This window comes from Centroberyx gerrardi, chromosome 9, assembly GCF_048128805.1.
Source record: "Centroberyx gerrardi isolate f3 chromosome 9, fCenGer3.hap1.cur.20231027, whole genome shotgun sequence".
NCBI lineage: Eukaryota > Metazoa > Chordata > Actinopteri > Beryciformes > Berycidae > Centroberyx > Centroberyx gerrardi.
In genome coordinates, this window is record NC_136005.1 from 19,751,256 (window position 1) to 19,767,619 (window position 16,364).

The window sequence follows — 16,364 nt, forward strand, 5'->3', positions numbered from 1 at the left end:
TCCATTCTCCCTAATGGGATTTTGGCTGTGATTATGTATGCCGGTGTCTTGAGCAGACACTATCAGCCCTGTCATCCTGAATTGTGCAAATGTAATTACACAAAGCCTTTGATAACTAAACAATGTAATTTACTGCTTGAATAACGAGATACACTGGATTTATCTGACTCAAATTACATACTAAAAGGAAATATATGAGTACCATAGGTATATCTTGCGCAGAATTTTTTATTTTTTTATGTTAAGAACAAACTTAAACAACAAATTAAATGCTAATGCATAATTTAATAAGAAGAAATGACATACTTTTAAGTGATTCAAGAATAAAATGCTCACAAATAAGTAACTTAACTAGTCAGATGCTAACATACAAATTATGTGTTGGAAAAATCACTGTAAGAATACTTTGGGTGTGTGGGTGTGTGTGGGGGGGTAATAGAGGGTATACAGAGTTCATTTCATGAACACGTGCACATCCAGCGCTTTCCAAAGGAGATACAAACTACAAAAAGACATGCGGAGGGCAAAACCAGTGTAAAGTTCAGCGAATGAGGACATGGGTTAAACTGGTCAGAGTAGTGCCTTGAACCACAGGTAAGAGTCTGTCTGAATCTCACAAAACAAAACAATACATCCTGATCAAACCCTTTGTCCGAGGTTCGTCACGCGTAATTAAAAAATCTTCCACCACACCCCACACCACAAACCTCTCCTTGCCCCCCTCTCCTAAAAAAAAGAGGGGAATAAATGAAATGGCTGTGATGGTAGATTTACTGATGAAAAAAGGTGAAGCGAGAACATTCGGAGTGATAAAAGGGGACAGGGAGCGAGTGACAGTTGGGTTAAGACAGAAGTCATGTTCAATAGCAGGTAGAAACATCAAACAGCGAGTTCACAGGAAGCCTATGCAACCTTGTCTTGAAGGAGGATTTTCTGTTGTGTGGAGTAGATTATATCTGTTCAAGCTGCTGACATGGCCTCATTTGCTGCCCGTAGTGTTGGAGGGGGATTAAACGATATAAACTTTAAAGCTTTAAACAATACCTTTCAAAATTAAATGGATTAAGGGAGGGATGTCTGATGGGGATTTCCCAAGGCTTTGTTAGTTTTAAACTCTATACTCCTTTTAAGGAAAAAAAAAACAGCAGACAGAAATTTCTCAGGCATGTGACCGTTTTAATGAGGCTGCTCTCACGTTGAGGAGGGCAGTGGGCACAGGAGGGCTGCCAAGCAGATGGCTCTCATAAACATCATATCTGCTCTGTTTAGATACATGCATTCTCATCTCCCAACACTGAAAGGAAAACAAGCCAAACCATCACCAGAAGCACTATCCACTTGCCTGCTTTTGGCAAGCCGTGCACGCTCGTTGAAATGGCACATTTCCATTTCCTGCGTTTTCCCCTTCATCGCAATATGCATGAGCTGTGCAATTGATATACATAACCTCTAATCTGTTATAAGTATGCAGAGAAGATGCAGTGATTGCAGTGGTGGGTATTTTTGTTTAGTGGTAGTTAGGATGTTGACTTTTATTAAATGTTATTATTACCATATAACTTAGAGTATATAAATACACAGAGACTATGCAAGACAGAAGTTGTTGCTATGATTAGGCGTGCTCAGATGCTTTCCTCTCCGGTTGAGATGGAAAATAAAAAAAAATCCAACTTTGTTGCCGCCGCTTTGCTGTAGACATGTGACCAATCAGATGAAAGGGAGTCGATGTCAAACTCCTCTCCAAATTGAGGACAGGCTCTACATTGCCGAGCAGACATCAATGAGCTTAAATTTGGAGACATGTCAAGCATCGCAGATATTAGGATGAAATCTCTCATTATCTTTCTTTAAAACATAATATGAGTGCATGGCAGGAATAGAGGGGAAAGCAGGGAACAGGGCCCTCACAGTCACTAAGTATGTGGCAACCAAAGACTAACTGATTCCTCAATAGTCACCATGAATTCTATTATTAGACCGGGACAAACAACTCTAAACAGGTACTGGATTATATGTGTCATTTGCAGCCTCTGATTGAGTTTAGAGTTCTAAAACTGGGCAACATTACCAGCACCATGACCACATGGGGTCAAAGATGCACAACCACTGACATTACTAGCACAACATATACTGAATAGAGAACTAGCAATTCTCTTTTAAGGCAATATGCCAAACTGTAGCTGTCCAAAAAGCCACAAAAGAATGCAGAGGCTAACAAAAGCCTATTTATCTAACTCTATCAGGAATCAGAAAACTGGACAGCTTGAGCACACTAGCCTTGACAGCACTGGGATTCCCTCTTGTCATTTCCCAAGGTCCACACACACACACACACACACACACACACGGATGCATGTAAGACGATTATTCAGTACTGCTTGTCAATTGTACCTTTTCAACCTGGATCAATGAGTTGTCTTGCACCAGGGGCCTGCATCAGCGCCAGTCATTAACATGTGAGTGCCACTCTATCAGCTCCAGCTCCAAATAAATCAAAGGGTCGGCCAAAGAAGAAAAGGGGCTAATATTTCCTCAATAACCCCAGAGAGACACCATGGAGAGATGCAAATTGCCTCCCAGGAGACCCCGGGGGATGTGAAGGAGAAACTCGCTGGGAGGCAACGGGAAGCTAATGAGTATAATGGTAAATGTATACAAGGAGAGAGAGAAAAGCCTTCTCTATTCATACCAATTAATACAATCTTATCAATGGAGGGATACCGTAGAGAGAGAGCCGACGTCTAACCCTTGCCACTCATCACAGGCCCTCCTCCCCACTTCCACCTTGTGAGCGTCTGTATTATTCAACATAGGCGAGGCTACGGTCATTAGCCCTGTGGGAGGCTGGGCCCGGCCTGGGGAGTTAAGGAGATTTTAAAAACCACTCACTCCTCACATCAAAACAAATCGGGGCAAATCAAAGGGGTTCAAAAATGTCCTTTTTTTTTGAGGAGTAAGGGAGCTGCCATTATTTTGATACCCTGTTTTCTTGCAATGTTGATGCACAAATGCTGCAAATGCACAAAAAATACCAGGTACTCCAGTAAAACTTCTGTCTGTGATTTAGTAGATTTTTGAATCATGCTCCATTTAAGATAAAAGGATTACTTGATAGTATCCCACCGTGATGTGAAATACTACAAATAGTACTAACTGCTAAACTTATATGCATAATACCTGGAAAATGATGGCATCAATACATTTAATTAATTACATGGTACTTAATAATTATGTGAGATTTCATTCCTTTCACAGCATTGTTCTTTCTTATTTCCATATCATTATGAATAAGATTTTGTTTTAGATTTCTCTCTTGTTAGTAGGGAACACTTGCAATGAACTTACAATGAACACATTATTTCAAACCCCCCAACGTACCTTCAACTATTCTATCACTGAAATCATGCCAAAATTGAACAAATAAATAAACATATGCGCGTGCACACACACACACAAACACCCACATAAATGCATGCATGTACACACACGGCTCTATATCTCCTCTCCTGGTTTCCATGGTTTTCTTGTGTCTAAACAAGCATCTGACCATATCTACATCAAGCAGCAACTTGTGTATGTAACTGTGCTTTACCTTGAAGGAGAAATGAAGCCAAATAATGAATACATTTGGTTTCATTTGGCTTGATTTTCCCCTCCAACCACAAACTGAGAGGTGGAATGCCGTAGAAAAATCAATATATACATATATATTTTATTTCTGTTTTCATTTGGAGTTTGTTAGGTCCTCAAAATTTTTCTCCTGCAAATCATTGCTGTAACATACCAAACGCCTTCCAGTTCCAAATATCACCAACAGATGGCACCTGCAGCCACATTTGAAACTAGCTCAAAACACAAAAGACTGGCACAACTACCAAGGCACAAGATAAACTTCTGTGACAAACAAGATGTACGTTATCTATGATGACCCTACTTCAGTCATCATTATCTTATGTGATTGGTTAATAAGGTAATAAAACATATTCACTGCGTAACATCACAGCACAGTGATAAGATTCCAAATTGTGATAGACATGGTGATAAGATACCATTGGATTAGTAGGGGCCTTAGCACTGTTAGGAACCGAAGAGTGAAACTCAAGATAGGATGTAGTTTAACGAAGCATTTGAACTGCCTGAAAGGGCAAACAAATGCTTCAGAAGCATAAGATGAAAGAATGCCCCTGATCTATCATTTTGAAGGTCATTTATCAAGGTGGAGAAATATGCCTGACAGTAGCTGATTGGAGGATTTGCCTCCCAGAGATCACTGAGGGGACTGAAATGAAGGTTAATCACTATGTAACTTTCTACATGTATAAGCCTATACTCCAGATTTCATTGAGCACATCTATAAAAGCCCACCGTCAGCATAATTGCACCTAACCCGTGCCCCACATGCTCAAATCTCTAAAATATCACATCCGACTCTGAGAATAAATGGAAAATTAATGAGGAAAGTGCTGAGCTCAACCTTAGATAGGTATCACAGAAAGGTTTAGCTGCCTCAAAGCTAATGTACAATAGAACCTCACTTATCCAAACCCTTCAAGGATGGAGGTTGTTTGAACTTGTGAAATGTTCAGAGGGCCAAACACAAGACCGGTCTGGTCTTACAGTCTTCTCTAGACGTGGCTGCACCTGCATCCATGCTAAAATATGCCGCAAAATTCACTTTGCACCTGTCTGTTTTTATTGTTCTGCTAACACAGTTAAGATTGTATTAAATTAAGGCAGGGTGTTTGCTGCGTGAAGAATAAAAGCACAAATAACTATAACTATAATATTCACCTAATGCATATAAAATAGAATTTCATCCTGTATAGAACAATATGCACTCAGAAATGACTTATATTATCATTATACATCAATAAATGCTCTATTCAGAATTGTATGGAATTAAGACTGACAGACTTTTTCTGATATGGAAACATTTTGTACCTTTGTACATTCTGTGCTCTTGATGTAATGACAACAAATTTTGCAACAGTAAGCCACTATTTATGTTCATCCATTTATTATTATCCTCATTATTCTCACCAACTATTCAGTGCGGTTACAGTGGCCACATTAGCCAATATAGTTTTTAATGTATCATTCCTTTGAGTGTGGGATTAGAGTATCAGTGATCATATTCTGCCCCTTAGTGGAGGAAATGGTCCATAACCTGACTAAAACGGGATAATAGGGAGGCTTGATCTGTAGAGATTGAGCAGCAGGCTGGGAGCCTGGACATCTGCAGCTTGTGACTTAGTGCTTCATCCAGCCTTTGATGGGGCACAGCAATCTCACCTGCTGGTCCTGATGAAGATTTAAGCAGCTGAAGCCTGGCTCTCCCTTAAACCAAATTCCTTTTCCAGGAATTCAGATGGAGCCGCTCCCATGGCTCATTTAAAGGGGAATGCCACTCAATTTAAGAATTCACACGTCATTCCTACAGCCATAGGCAGTCTGTTCAATATCTGTGAACATGAACAAAAATACCCAGAGCTAGAAACTCGAAAACTGGAAATCCACTTTTGGATGTCATCGAGATGAAGAGTCGGGAATTGCCACATTGATAAAGGATAAGAGACTCACTTTGTGGCCTCATGGGCTGCTTTGTTGAGGTTTTATATTCAAATGAGCTTTTTTATACAGTCAGACTGTATCATGTGTTCTGAATCAGAGAACGTTTCCTTATCCCCAGAAATTCATCCAAAATCATCTCAATGGAGCTGACATCACAGATTAAGGGAGTGGATACATTTAGCTTTCTCATATCTTCATATGGGAGACGATAGTGAAAGTTCACTAATATGAATTGAACCGTCTTCGGGAAGAGGAAAAACAAATGAAGGTTGAAATTCTGAACTTAAAGATGCACTTTATAAGACCTAAACCAAAGAAAATGTTATCATGAATCAGAAGGGATCAATAATGAAGCTCTTCTTTGAAAAGGCCATCAGAACACCAATTTGCTCCACTAGAGTGCTTTTAAACTACTGTATGGTATCTTGATCAGACACCAAAAAGACACTATTTTGTTTAGTAAGAAGATGGTCAGCAGGTGGCTAGCAACAATGTTGGAAACAATAAGAGCTAATAATTATTCGTTAGAGTTTGCACTTTCCTAAAATTTTACAAAGTGCATTTTTTATTTAGGGATGAACATATGGCAGACTCTCATGGGCCTTAAATAATAAGACTTAAATTAATTGATTTATAATGATGATACAATTTCAATGTGGTGGCAATTTAAACATCAAAATTAGCTAAAAATGCCACTTAAATATAAAGAAAAATAACAAAGACTACACTAACGCAAATACTAGTTTGTGTCAGTTATTCTGTTTCACGCTGGAAAATAATCAGGGTTTCGACAGCAAACTTGTCACTCCCTGCAACCTGCCAAGTGTAGGAGTGGAAGCACTGACACATGTAACTGACATCTCAGATTTAATTTGACTGGTAATCACACCCAGCCATAGTTTCAGAGCATTTCACACATGTGAGCTACAGTTTCAGGTGTTAAGACGGTATGTAGACACACAACTGTGCCTCTGAATCATAACACCTCTTCAGAGACGGTCACATTTCAGTTTATGCTTATAATAATTATAATAATAATAATAATACTACAGCACACATAACACACACACATCGCTCCTTTTAATTTAAAATGCAATCAACACTCATTTCAAGTTCAGCTTTACCCAACTGAAACATTAATTTCAGTTCAATAGCCATTTGAAACAAATTATGAACGCATGCTGCATCACTCCATATGACCTTGTGATTCTTGTACCAATCATGTACCAGTGCTGACAACATTACGGCTAATAAGAGACAATATGTTACTAATAACACATGAATATGTCAACCTGAGGAAGTTGATTGCATGCAGTATGTTTAAAACGATACAGCAATTGTGTTGTTTGATTGAAGTAATCAGCATGTACTTACCAGTTTATTTTGAAACACTGATTCCACCACATGATCCTTTGAAAACCCACCTATAACAGAGAGGTAAATACCAAATTATTGCATTGAATGTTCTGTAACTGTATTAATAAAGGTCTTACATAATGTGTTTGTTATTATTCTGATGATTCTTATTCTATTCTATCCATTTGCAAGTATTGAAGGATCTAGAACAAGTAGGACACTACACAGGTCACTGTTAAAGAAAATGGTGAAACTTTGTTTTTGTTTTGTTTTTACTTCAATACGAGTTCATGAACAGTTAACCTCTGACATTAGGTGCAACAGGGAAACTATCCCTCCCAGTCCAGCCTTTTTGTCTGACTGTTGTGATCAATAACCCAAAGAAGGCAACATTAGGACACAGAAAAAAATGCTTTATAGGCCATGGAAACATTTTTTTTTTATCAGGGTCACATTACCGTAGTTTGTATGTTAGCAGTATAATTTGTTAGCCCACATATTGAAAATGATGGCAATGAGCAGCATCACATAAGGATATCAGGGCCAGCCAACAGCGGTAGTTGGCTGTTCATGAATTCATGGGGGAATGAATGTTGAAAATGGAAAATGTTCCACCAAAGTGAAGTAGTGCTTTAAGGTCCACTATGCAAAGGTAAACAGTTTGGGAAATGCTGTTTTCATCTTAAACAGCAAAATGAGAAAGTGCTGCAGAATAAAAAACACTGACAGCTACAGTCTGTTCATCTTCAAGAGAAACAACTGTAATAGTAAGCTGGCAATTAAAAGAAGATGATTTAGTTATGGACATTTGCAGAAGCTTGAATGGTTTGAACAGTGATTCTGTCAATTTGAATCTCGGAAAAGACGCTGCCCTGATTTCTTCACCACTGATATATTTCTGCAGACCTCAATGTTCTTGGTAGATCCACCTGATTACTAAAATATCTCATCTCTGCAGCTGTACCTCAGCTGAGTTGCTAATTCAGGCCAGTGTACTCCCATTTAAGTAGTCCAGGCATCTTCATTTATAGCTGTGTAAGCGGCCAGCCAGGCCAACAGAGAACGCATGACTGTTTGCTATGCTGAGCATTCAGGGACTACAGGCATCTTGGTTAAAATATTTGACCTTGTTAAGTGACACATAATCAATTTGTGGATAACATGCCTCAACCATCTGATTTATTTAGCTGAGCAGTTGACTCTCTTACTCTCTGTGGTATACTAATGCTGTAAAACCTACACTAGGCTATTAAGCTGCAAGTGACTTCTTCCTACAGCCACGTAAGCTCGTCCTTAGACACCTGCAGAGAGAGATGGACTCACTTATGTAGGTCTACACTTAGATTCTATAAAATCCCCATTCCTGAACTGCTAAGAGAGCTATGATGCAGACCAGTTGTCTGCAATAGACACATGATACACACATATAGTCCTAACTTTGCATCAGTGCACATTGTCAATGCTTTGAATTCTGTTGTACTGTATTTGGTGCTTCATAATTGCCTAAGAAGATTACATATTTGCACAAATATAGAAGGGAAGGTCATTATTTTTCACTGATTACTAATATAATGATTCTGAGTGATCTGACTCTATTTCAGCTGCCAATTTAGAATCTCCATTAAAAGCTCAGTTAAGATCATATGTGACTGTTGAGCAGGGCCTGCCATATGACTAACATTACTGCCATACTTTTCCCAGTCCATGAAGCTCCTATAATATAACCAACAACTCAGAGTAATGAGGACGTTGACTCTGCTCTGACTGAAGCACCATCTTTTTGAATGAAGTGGGTCATGTTTGCTGATATTTCTTTGCTGTCACTCCCACTCATGAAAAGGGCTAGACACAAACTGCCAATGTCTCAATTCACATTATTTACCAGCCAATAAGTAATACCATTCAGGCTATAACTGAATTTTGTTCAGTAATGTGTCAAAATCCTCCTTTGTGACCAACACCGGAGGTTGTTCATGTGATTTTAGGAATAGCTTATTTCAATTCCATCAAATGTTCTCAGTCATCATGTTATCTATAGAGTGACAGGTTTAAGTCCACATGTGCCATGCTCCTGCATGGCCATAACCTATAGCTGTATATTATATTCTATATGCAATATTTTATAACCTATGACAATTTTATAAACTTGCATGACAATTGCTCCCCTCTAACACCTGGGTGGTTCCACAGAAATGGTTCAACTTGCAGTTCCCACTAATAAATACTTTTTTTTTCTTTAGTCACACACATGCCTTGCAGATATTAAGTGCTGTAGAGTTTTCTACAGATAAATGAAACCAAATCAGAAATGCTCCTTTTTGGCCAACCTAGCTCAATTAAATTAATTGACAATGAACTAGGTATTCTGTCTGCCAATGTAAGCCAGAAATATTGTAATTTTCATTTGAGCTTTGACAAGCAGGTTAAGAGAGTTAAGAGTGAGGAATATTTCCATTGAGCAGTTTATATCCTTGAGTGATCTGGAGAAAGTCACCCATGCTTTTATCTCTTCTCACTTACACTACTGCAACTCTCTGTACTCCTGCCTCAGCCAAAAGTCTCTCTTTTGTCTCCAACTTGTACAAAACACAGGAGCTGTGATTCTTGCTGGAACAAGACCAGATCACATGACCCCAAATTAAGCATCTTTACATCGGCTACCTGTTAGTTTCAGAATTGATTTTAAGATTTTATTGAGCACATTTAAGGCACAGATGGGCCTGGTACCAAGCTATATCTTGGTATTTGCCTTTAAGTATTCACTCCAAAAAATCAAAATAAGCAGTCAAAGTTTCAATGCTAAGAGGAAAATCTATGGCAAACTCACAACATGTCATGGATTTACAGTGGGCACTAATTCATAGCGATCATAGTGGTTGCACAAAGTATAGACAAGTGAAAACTAGCTTAGTGCTAGTTACATGCTTGTCAGCTGTGAGTGTCTTGGCAAGTAATGTCAAAATAATTATGTTTCATGACTATCATGGATACAGACAGCTCCTCTAATCTTTTAGCAATACCTTTTATTGAGAGGACAAAGGGTTTGGACTAGAAATATGTTACATGACATTAACATACAGTCTAATTGGATGAAGCTATTTTTGTCCAGTGACTATATGGTATCTATCGAGGAAACAGAAAACAAAGACAACATTGCTATCATATTCAAGTTCTTATCTTATCAGAAAATCCAAAGCACATTTGCACTCTCTCTCAACTACTACTGCTGGGAACGGAAAAACAAGAAGCCAATCCAACAAAATTCTCCAATTAACACCATGATTCCTTGCAGACATCAAGTACTGGAATAAAGATAACTCCTCTATATTTTTATCATGAGATCATGCAAATAAAATGCCAAACATTTATTATCAAAAGACATTGATCAATCCATTGTTATACATTACCATCTTAACACACCATGAAAACTATTCCTACACAGAAAGACAGGTAAAGCTTGCACAGAGACAGCTATTACAATACTAGGGGGTGCTATTATACCAATAGTAGCTTATATAAAGCCAAAGTAATCAATTACTGCCATCTGCAGTAGGTGTTACCTTCAAGCATGAGAGTTGGCCTATAAAGTTTCCTACCACAGTCAACCACTCATGCTCACCAGTACTACTGCCAAGTATAACAAGTAAACATGTCGTCCCACACAAATGATGCAGAGCTGCAGTGCAAACTATGTTACCTCGTGTTTCTTGACTGTATGTGGCAGGGAAAGGGGAAGACGAGGCACCATTCATTGGAGTCCAAGGTATTGTGCGTGACATACAGACAATTAAACGCTGTGGCGCCCCCCTTAGGCCAATCAGTGCAATTTTGAAAACAGCAGAGCACAGCAATGAGATGCATCATTCAACTTAGTTTCGTCAAAACGTGATCAGTGGCGTTCAAGATACTGTGCGTGACATAAAGACAATTGAACAAACGCAGTGGCTCCCCCCTTAGGCTAATCAGGGTAATAGATACGCCATGAGATGCATCATTCACTTAAGTTTTGTGACAATCCAATCAGACAACGGACAACAAAACGAACGGACAAACTGATGTAATCATCACTTTTTGGTATGAAATGGTCCAGAGACGAGGGATAGTTCAGAGGACAAGTTGTAGTTAAAATGTGTGCGTTTTGTTCAGTCCTCCAGGTGGAAGACGTTGAGTGAGTATACCTTAAACTGAATTTGAGTTTAAGGTATATTTATAACGACTGGATTCCAAGAACAGTATTTATCTTTGTTCTAACTTTGATGTTTTTTTCTGTTCAGCAAATAAAAAGGGATGAACAATAGTATTTCTGGTAGTTTCTGTGATATGGTGTAGGGCTATACTGGTGATATGACTGTCTTAAAGTGGCAATATGTGAGATCCTTGTTTTTGTTTTTGTTTTGGTGACATCTTTGGTGATAAGTGGTTATTGCTGTGTGTTGTTGCACTGCACTTCCCAGAGATCACAAGCAGTGTTGCCAGTACTGCAACATCTTTTTCCTTGTACAGTATTTTCTGTCGATGCAGTTTCAGTTTCTGTAGGTGGCGCTCTTTCTTTCAGCCATGGTGGCTATTGCTTCTCATGTTAACTACTCAGTTCTCATTCTATTTATTCCAAACAAATCGCTGTTGCTGCAGCCTAAAATTTAAAGCAGATCACTTCCTGTGTGCCAGAGGATTTTATTCTGAGAAAGACCTACCAGACACCGGGTGTTCAGAACAGCAAATGTAGCAAATGTCAAAGGTTTCATGGGTTCTAGGTTGATTCAGTATTATGTTATACTGTATCAATCAGCAATAGAGAGTAGCAACCATTTATTCATAAGAAAATATCACAGATTACTTTAATAGGAGGTAGTTATAAAAAAAATCTAATTTTCTAGTATCTTTTTAGTGCCTCTTTAATACAATTTTCCCTTGACTTGTGATTTTTACCAACGCTTACCAAGGCTAATATTTTGCAAGTTGCATAGCAATTTTGGAGAAACCAACCCTAAAATCAAGCATTTTTGGTTGCAATAATCAATCAATAATCTCCTGGAGGGACTAGGTAGGCCAACTGCAAGAAAGTATGACTTTCTATTTTTCAACTCCCATTTGAACCAGTTTGGTGGACTCGCCCTTCTCACCCTTCCAAATGTGATGTAGGCTAGGTCTACTATTTCGCCCCACAGCAGACAACATGTTTTTAGCCTGTCTGTCCTTGGCAATGCTCTCTTAAATCTGAGATAGATGGCAGAGGCTGAGATAAGACATGGAGCAAGTTAAGAAAGAGTGCAACCATGCCAGCAAATAGCTGCATCAATAAGTTATGGATTCGCATGTACTACAAACACACTGGTATTGTAAATCCATAAACGGTTATCTCTTTTCTTCCAGATCCAGGGAAAACAGCTCCTACACGCGTTGGCGTAACTTACTATGACTGGCACATTTTTATTCCATTCAACTAGATAAAGCTCAGCTCCGCTAAAAGCTGTGACTTATCATCTTTTTTTTTTTTGGCAGGCTATGCGACATTAACGACACCTCTCCTCCGGCCAGGGGGTGAGGTAATGAGCCGGACTGATGCGGAGGAACCACATACTGTATAAGCAATGCCTTTGAGAAAGGAGCATGACGGCGGAGTTAACGTTGCAATACATAGCCTAAATTGAGTCTAATAGTCTGAAGTTGTGGAGTGGGAGTGTATCTGCACGTCCACAGCCCACCAGTCATTGCAGTGTGTCCGAGGCGAGTAGGAGCCACTGTGTTTTCATACCTTCATGTCATGTCGACCTAGGACTACGACACCTCGCTGACAAATACCTGGCTGCAATGTATCCCTGCGCATATTAAATATGAGGCTGTAAAACCTACCTCCCGGACGCAGGAAAACGGGTCATGTTGATAAGTTTGTCATTGCACTTGAAACTGTTTCTCGTCTTCCATCTATTAGACTGTCGCCATTTTGCTTAAAATCACGCAGGTTAAACTATGGTCCTGGGAAAGAGGGATGTTCAGGGCTGAGATAGAGGAATGTGAGCGTCACCTAAATAGCACACCGACCCCTTATGTCCATTTTAGTTCCTCGCCGGTGCTTGATAACAGCGGATGTGGACGGTGCGTTTGAACAGAGAAAGCCTTGATAGCCCTACTTTGTGGCAGTGTCAAAAACGCCAAGTGTCCCCTGCTTAAAAATTGGAGGATCCCAGAATATATGACAACAAAATTATTGTTTAGGTTGTGTTTACAGAATGACAGATGGTCTGTAGCCTGACCCTGTAGTGTCCTTGAATCGGGAGGATGCATACCTGGACTACATTAGATTAAGAACCTATATGTTATTAACTATGTGTCCCACACAGTCTCAGTCTCTCTCTCTCTCTCTCTCTCTCTCTCTCTCTCTCACACACACACACACACACACACACACACACAGGCTAATAAGTGGACTTATTCAGCCAATGTCTGGTTGGGATGTGTTGGGAGGGTAAACCCACATAAACGCAATTTACCCACATTTTTAGCCTGCCATAAATCTTCATGATGTAAATTTATATTGATCACAGTCAGTAGTATCAAAGTGATGGAAGTTACATGAAGATAGGGAAGATAGTTTGCCTTATGATGATCACCAACTTCAGGTCATATAGTTTACCCACCATTTTATTTACCACTAGATCACTGGGTTGTCACTGTAGTATACAGATTGTAGGCTACAATGTACACAAGTGCCTGTAGGACTGCGTCAGGTCTCAATGTGCAAAAAATACAGTGTTGTTCTCATCTCATTTGGGTCTAATGAGCTACAACAGTCTTGTTTGTAGTGTAAGGACAACTTGGACTGGATATGGGCCAGTCGCTCCCCAGTCCCATGCCATTACAGCATGGCTGGACAGAAAGGGGTTAAATTTGTCTAATGTGGCTATATCAACTGAATTCAAAATTGTTCTAATGAAATTTTTACTGGTGAAAATATGCTGCTGTTGTATATTTAATGCCTCATTGCTCCCATACAAGTAAAGCAGCCAGCTTTAACCCTCATTTAAATTGTATAATAATGATAACATGCTGAAAATGCATTATTGATGCTATCTCATGATTATTTGGCCAAGTATCCCATGTTTGTTTTTTTCCATGTTTCCACGGGAAACCTATTCAGCATTTCAACCCTCTTGTGTCAATGTGTTGTGTTTCTTCATAGAAAAGTTAGTTTTAACACAGAGACCGAAAAACAGTTTTAAAGTGGTCATTGAGCACTGTGTTTTTGTTAACACATATTATTCATAGACATGTCAATTTAGTTTTGTATATTCCTTTTAAAGTACTTAATCCTAATATTTGTCTTTGTATAATTGCTTTGACTCACTTCACATGATTCTCATCAAGCTATTTGGCAATACAAGCTTCAAGCACCAATATCCAGAACTTCATATCCAATTACCCCCAATATTATGAAGAAAATATCTTGTTTACCTTCAGTTCCCTCCATATTATTAAGTGACATGGATACGAATGTTGAATGTTTATCAAAGGATGGATTAAAAGTTAAGAGTGAACCGACATGGAAACCCATCCAGCACATTGCATTACATTGTGACTGTGAGTTTCTTCTGTAATCATTCATTTAACTCTACTGTTATGCTTCTGTAGACTCGCTCTGAAAATGTTTAGATAAAGCAAAAGAAAATAAAGATGAAACTCACTGCATTTATGGCCAGAGCATCATTCTTTATACTGCCATACACACAATGGTGTAAAAAAAAAACAACAAAAAAAACCTAGCCTTTTATTCTGTAAAACATTACTGTGTGTTTGACCTATCTGTTGTGAAAAAATAGTCTCAGTGTTGTGTCCACAGTGGTTGATTGGAGCAATAATTCTCACATTCATAAACTTATGAAATATTAATTGGATAAAGCAAACAACTCACAACATCTTTGAATGTACATTGCTCCAGTGACTGCTATTATCAACAAGAAACAGTCTGCAGACAACTGAAATCTCTGCAAATGTCTTGAATATTTATAAAATGGGCAAAATATTATTTATTTAGTTTCAGTAAATTATTAAATGTGTGGAATGCAGATCATTAATCATTAATATTGATATATTGAGAAACTGTAAGACATAAATATTTGTGCATAAATATTTATCCACTCTATGTCAGTTTATATTAACTTTAGGCATGGCTCCTTATTCAACAGTGATCTGTTACTATGAAGCTATTTTCTAGTCAGTTATTTGTGCTTGCCTAACTGTGATCTGTGCTTGTCACTGTGCCTACCTAGATGCTAGAAAACACAAAGCGATTCCATGGAGTGTGTTGTCTTTTTGTGTGAGATATAGGGATTGACACAAGCCCTCTGTTTTCAGAGCATGAAGTAATTCTTTTAATGGCCTGCCAACTGTGCGTTCCAAAGTTTGATTTTGCCCTGCAAAATGAGAGCAAAAATCTCTAACAATTTATTATGCTGTTTGTGCCTCGCTCCACTAGTTATCGTCTGCAATTTATTTCCTACCTTGGGGTACTGCAAGCCATTTTTCTCCATTTTCAGTGGCTCACTTTTTTCTTGATCCTGCACGCTGCTGACTAAACTCCTGCCTCCAGCCATACTGTTGGAACATCACAGAAAACTACATCATTATACTGAAGCTAGTTAACAAAGAGAGGCAGAGAACCAGTTTAAATCACAGGGCACAAGACAGAGTATATGAGATTACAGAGATCACCAGCTCACCGGAGGAGGTTTAGCTGTATGTGTATGTGTTGCAGAGAGGGGATGCTGCGTCTTTCTCCAGTTGCAGAGGTGAACTAACTCACTAATGAAAGCTGCTTCAGACCTCAGCGCATGCTTGAATTCAAGGTCACCACCTGACTGGCGTTCAATATTTTGAATTCATTTGGTTTCATTATTAATCAAGCTTTAGTCCAAAAATGTGTCCAATGATGGCTTTAGTTGAGCCTTCACCAGACATGACCTTTGATGCATCATTTGATGTTTCCCGGTATAACTGTACTCACACCTTCTCTCTGATGTAGAATATTTATTTTTCGAATGCAATTGCCTTCACTGCACTCCTACATTTTAAGCATTTATAAAAAATAAACTTTAATTGTGTAGCACTTTTCCAGACACTGCTTAAAAACAGATATAAAGAAGAATAAAACAACAGCCGAATACAATGAGAGTTAAAAAAAAATGATATAAAAGATCTTCTGTAAAAATAATGTTTTTGTAATATGAAAGATAACACCAATTTTGCCAGCCAACAGTCTTCAAGCAGGTAATCCCAAAGTCTAGGTGCCTGAATGGTAAATGTACGATTGTCTTTTGTTCTTTAGCCCAGACTCTGACTGGCCGGCGGAGTCCTGCCTGAGGCGGCACACAGGCACATAAGATGTACTGTAGCTGGGTGCCAGAACTACTTTTAAAAGTAATCGGTGAAATCTTAAAATC